This window comes from Bidens hawaiensis, unplaced genomic scaffold (genome assembly GCF_021521415.1).
Source record: "Bidens hawaiensis isolate Kalapana, Puna unplaced genomic scaffold, B.hawaiensis_p1.1 tig00049766_1, whole genome shotgun sequence".
Lineage (NCBI taxonomy): Eukaryota > Viridiplantae > Streptophyta > Magnoliopsida > Asterales > Asteraceae > Bidens > Bidens hawaiensis.
Window position 1 is genome coordinate 21,536 of NW_027498903.1, and position 6,574 is coordinate 28,109.

Consider the following 6,574-nt stretch of genomic DNA (forward strand, 5'->3'; position numbering starts at 1 on the left):
ATAATTTCTCGTGTAGCCCATTTTAACTTTTACCAATTTGGCATCCAAGAATCCATCGTATCCTCCCTAAAATGCCTTAATGACCATTAGGTATCTTACTGTCACACCCCAACCTAAGGCGGAAATGCCGGAGCGTGATCCGATTGCTCACAGCTCGAAGATACTATCATAAATAAAATGTGACAATATCTAATTAATTATTTTAATTCAAATGTACACACAATAATCAAATACAACAAAACAATTCAATTAAATAAATACAATCAATTAAATTTAAGTTTATCCTAAATATAACCTATGGTCTTGACTACATATCCATACTTCAATCTAAGCAACCTGTATATGCGTAGAAAATAGAGTTTGTCAACAACACATGTTGAGTGAGATGATCACCAATTTTGAAACATTAAATAATAGCATATATATATATATAGTTGATAAATGATAAATGATAAATGCGCAAACCAACCATGTGATAATAATCAATCGAATCATAACAAACATGCATATAACCAAATCGTGTGTGCCAATGAAATCGTTGCCAAGCGAATCGAGCATTGATTACAATGACTAAGGTTGTCGTTTTACCTTTGCCAAGAGAATCGGGCTCCGGTTACTAAGACGGTCGTATGATCATACTAATGAGAACCCTATACAAGGGAATATGTTGGACCTCTCCGAAACGTTATCAAGTAAACAATTAAACATGTAGCAACTAGCAAATAGCATTCAACTAATATTCACACAATGATTATATTTGAGATTTTGTGTATATATATAGATAGAAAATATGAATAAGTACGCATATGTCCCCAAAACGTTTGAAAACAGTAGATAAAAAGGGGAATGATCAAACTCACCTTAGACAGAAGGCAAGTGATTAATAAATTCGACAAACGAACTAATGATTTAAGCGAGTCGTCCCAATACACGTCCAACGAGATTAATGATAAGAATCTGAAACTTTGTGATATGAAACTATAAATAAAAACAAACTTAATACCGCTGGAATCAATCCAAACGGATGAGTAGAACTCTAGTTATGTTGATTTTAATGTTTAAACGAGTCGAGTCTGACCAGAATCCGAACTTCGAGTTGGGAGTCGGGTTTTGTTCAGAACCCTTAAAATTTAATTACGAGAAGAAAAGTCTTCTGGACCGAACATTGAATCTGACCAGAAGTATGAGAAAACGAGAAGTCAAAGTTGTTGACTGTTTTACCCTTTATCGGGTTTTAAAGCAATTGACCAGTCAATACCCTTCAATCTCAGAAATTGATTAAAGGTTTTTGACTAGGGAATATGTATGAACATTTTTACAGTTACAACTTACCCGAAAAGTGAAAGGATCAAGAGATATAACGAGTCAAAGATCAACGTATAAGCAAAGTCAAACGTCAAGGCTTGTGTCTTTAACGAATATGTAAAAACCGAAGGGTTTGAGAATGAGCAGAGGTAGGTGACGGCTGGAGGAGATGTAGTAGGGTTAGGTTAAGGTTTACAGTAGGGAATTATGATGTGTTTATATAAGAATAGCTAAAACGAACCAAATATGGGCTTTTTGGCCGTTTAAGCAAGTATATGCGATTTAAGGAAAGAATCTTCGATTTATTCACAAAGATCTGATCTTGGACAAGGGAAAACGAATTAGGAATGGTATTTTTGTTGTATGATGTTTACTTGGACCTTAATTCACTCAAACATGCCTAAAATAAACGATTTTATACCTTAAACGAACTAGAAAATGAACTAAGGCTTAAATGATCTGTGCAGGTACCCCGTCGCGCCGCGCAGCCACAATGGGTAAAGTTTCATTTTTTGCATTTGTAGTCCCTGTAGTTTGGTGTATGGTCTTTAAATGCACTTTTTGATGAAATCATTAGGATTTAAACGTGATTTAAAGTACGAGGGCCTAAAGTGAACATTAGGAATTTAATACTTATAAAGATTTGATTTTTGATTAATAATAGTGATCCAAAATATTCCCGGGTCGGGTTAAACGTAAATGAATACGATTAGAAAAATCCGAAATGTTACAGTCTCCCCTACTTTAGGGAATTTCGTCCCGAAATTAAGGAAAACCAAAACATCATCATTTTGAAAATAATTTATACTTTTAAGGAAAATATCATAACATATAACTTTCAATAACCGAAGCAACGCTTCGAATGGCAATCCGATAAGGGCACTTATGTATAGGATGTACCAGCGGCGTATGCACCATGTCCTTATCATCTCATCATTCGTACTGTTACCCAAGCTACCTTAGGTTCTAAATCATGAGACACAATTGTACGTATTATGATTTCCATGCGAGGACTTGGATAATTATGTTCGCAACCATAATTACTCTTTGTAACATTTCGAGTTTTTATCGTATTCGTTCATTTCACTTTATCATTGTACGACCCTATTTCGGATCCAAATCTTTAATAAAACCTTGCATTTATGAGTCATCTAGTTTCCTTGTATTCACTTTAAGCCCTCAATGTTTTAATGATTGTTTATTCACTAACTATAACAAAAATAGTTCATAAATTAATCAAAACCAAACTATAGGGACCTTTATTGCACAAAACTGAAACTTGACCCACCTGGACGCCGAAGCGCCGCGCGGAGGTGGTCAGAAGCTGGCCACACAGCGTTATGGTGCTGCTGCACAGTCAGTTCACGCAGAATCTGAGTTCATTTTCGTTTATTAGCTCGTTTTTGGTATAAAATCGGTTATTTTCGGCTTGAATCGCGAGAATTAAGGGCCAAGAAATTATTTTATAACTTAAATATATGTCCTAGTTCGTTTCTTAACCATCAAGATCATATCTTTTGATTTTATTCAGTGATTTGATCATAAAAGACTTATTTACTTGCTTAACAGGCCAAAACGTCCATAATTGGTTCGGTTTAACCTTTTATTATATAAACAAGCCTTAAACCCTGCCACAAAACTTTACCTAAACCCTAATCTTTATCCTCTAGCCGTCCATACTCTCTGCCTCTCTCAATTCTCTTCGGTTTTTGGTGTTTCGTTGAAGAACCGTTCATTAAACGGTTGACTTTGCATGCTTAACGACATTTGACTCGTTATATCTCATCATTCGTGCATATTCTGGGTAAGTTGTAAACTGAGTTTTCATTCCTAAACGTTCACTAGTCGATAACCTTCTTAGATTGAAGGGTATTAACTGGTCAATTGCTTTAAAACCCGATAAAGGGTAAAACATTCAACAACTTTGACTTCTTGTTTTCTCATGTTTCTAGTCAGATTCCACGTTCAGTCCAGAAGACTTTTCTTCTCGAAATAAAATTTTAAGGGTTCTGACCAAAACCCAACTCCCGACTCGAAGTTCGGATTATGGTTAGACTCGACTCGTTTAAACGTTAAATTGACATAACTTGAGTTCTACTCATGCGTTTGGATTGATTCCAGCGTTGTTAGGTTCGTTTTTACTTATACTTTCATACTGCTAAGTTTCAGGTCCTGTTGATTATCTTCGTTCGGCGCGTTAATCAGAAGACTCTTTATTTTATTTTTAATATCGTATTAGCTCGCTTGTTATTAAGGTGAGTTTTGTCATTCCCCCGTTTTCACGTATTTTCAAACGTTTTGGGGGTGTATACGTACTTAAAGTATTTATATTATACATATCTTAATCATTAGCAAACGTTTTATTGTGTGTGAATTGCTAGACTTAAATGGCTAATTGATTACTTGTTTAATTTGCGCATTCGGAGAGGTCCACCATATTCTTATTATAGTATGATCATACGACCGTCTAGTTTTAACCGGCGCCCGATTCGCTTGGCAATGGTTCGCTTGACACTTTATTTGCTCATTGGTTTGGTTTATTTACCACTTTATCTACGTTTTGCTATCTTTTCATATTACATATTATTGCAAAATTTAATGACTTGCTCACTCAAATTATTTGTTGACAAACCTATTGTATTTTCTACGTATATGCAGGTTATCGTATGAATTGAAGACTTGGAGTTTTGGATTGCTATATGAGACCATAAGACTTATCAAGAACTATTTTATTTTAATTTAAATTATGGATTAGTTCTTTTATTGTTATGGATTCTTGTTGATTGAATTGCTACTTTTGGATATTTTGGTTATTTGAAATTAAATCAATTATTAGATATTGTCAGCATATTTTTGCATGATAGTCACCTCGAGCTATGAGCAATCATGCTCATGTCCCGGCATTTCCGCCTTAGGTTGGGGTGTGACACTCTTATTGTCGGATGCTCCGCATAACTTGTTTCATCATGTGGTTATAAAACATTTAAAATCATCATTTTTTAAGGAAACAAATGTTTTGAAACAAAATTTTTAAGAGAAAACAAATGTTTTGATAATTCAAAATATAGTTTCAAATTAATAAATTTTTTTTCTAGTTAAAAAATAAAAAAAACTGTGAGATTTCGAAAACCTCTTTTCCTTTTAAAAGTAAAATTTTTGAAAATTGAAGAAAATAGATTCGGTGAAACAGATGTTATTGTGAAAATTGAGATTAAGGAAATGAGATAGAGATACAAGATCCTAATAGATTAATTTCGATAAAGGAATTTTACTTAGGGGATGAATTACACAAAGGTTTAATTTATAACAAATAGTTAATGGCATGCGGAGTTCTTAAAGATCACATTCTTTAGTAATGAAGTTCTTAAGATTGAAAATATAAGTTTAACAAAAATTTTGGTGAGTTAAGTTTAGTTAATTTAAGTGCTTTTGAGTTTAAAGAGAAGTTAACATAGCTTTTCGAGTTTGTGGTTTTGAGATTTGATTAATTTGATTAAAATATTCTAGAATACTATAATAGTTAGTAATTTATAATTTTAAATATTAATGATAATGCGAAAATATACCTATTTGATTTAAGTTGTTTAATAGATTAAACTGGGAAGCGGATATTCCCGAATCACCGAGATAGTCCTATACCAATTAAATCTTTAAAATTATATAAAATGTAAAGTAGTAATTAAATTAGATTAAGTTGAGAATTCGTGGATTTTTCCTTTTTCATAAAATCGTTATAAATATTAGGGAATATGTAAATTGAATTATAGATAATGGAAATTTAAGTAAATAACAAATTTTAAATTAAAGTAAAGCATAAAATAAGATAAATGCGAAACAAGAAATGCATGAACCACCATGACTATTCTAAAACTACGAATTTATCATTTAAAACGTTCAAGATTCTCAAAAAAAAAATCAAAGTAGGGAGTTGAAATATTTACGATGAATGTTCAATCCAAAGGTCAATTTAATAATAAAAGTTAAATTAATTAATGGAAAATTTTTAATTTAAAAATGGAAATTAAATTTAGAGAATACATAATTTAGTTTATAATAATAAAATTTACAATATTTGAATTTTAATAATGAAGATTTATAAAGTAGAAAATAAGTTGTGAAAACCATCATGATATTGAGGAAAACAAGAGATAATAAAATATTTATAGTTTAAAGTTGATGATAAAGATTTAAATATACTTAGAAATTTATAGTTTGAGGATATGGATATAAATAAGAAAATATAATTTAAATAATATTTTAACGGATTTGAGTTAGTATAAGATTTCTTGTTCGGTGTATTTTAATTTTATCGAGATTGGCGGTTGTTCGGTTAACGGAATATAGCAGCGAACTCCTTGACGATTTTGGTAATCGAATGGCAATTACGGGAAACAGGTGAACGACGTTGATTACGACGATTTCCTAGAGAAGACATTCTACAAGGACCAAGGATGAAATTTTAATGAAATGATAGGTAAGTTGTGTGAATAAGTTGATATGAGATAATGGGGATGCGTATGTATATGTATTAGTATTAGTGAAGACTCGAGGACGAGTCAAGAATTAAAATAATATGTATGAGTTTGGAGCATTTAAGTAAATAATGTTTTATAGAATTTTCCAAAAATAAAATAACCAAGCATATCAAACGAGTTGACCTCCCATGAGCTTTCCATGGCAATTTGAATGACCCAGCTAAATAAAACAACATAAGTTTGTGAATTGGCCTCCCATGAGCGTTCCATGGAATTTGTTGGCCCAATTCAAATAACTAGTAATAAACAATTGAGTTGGTCAGCCCATGAGCGTGTACATGGCATTTAACTGACCCAACTAATTAACGAATTATCGAATCAATGAAGTTGTTCGGACCATGAGCGTTACATGGCATTTAACCGACTCAACTAAATATCAAATCAACGAATCAAATATAAATAGTTGGTATATCTCGGGAACCACCCCGGACGATACGTTCCAACCCAAAAATCAAATCGAAAATGATTTAAGAAATGAATAGTTGGAGTGCCCATGGATTTCCATGGATTTGACACCCAACTAAACATTTAAAATAATTTAAAACATAATTTGGAAGTATAACCATTTAGCCGATTACGGGTACCACTTGAAGTTATGTGGTTGTACGAGATTTGTCATACCCCCACGCTTCAAGGTGAAAGAGCAAAACACGGGTATTCTTAAGGAATTTCCCACAATAAAATATAATCTACCAAAAATTAAGATGATTTAAAAATATTTTGAAAGTTGAGGC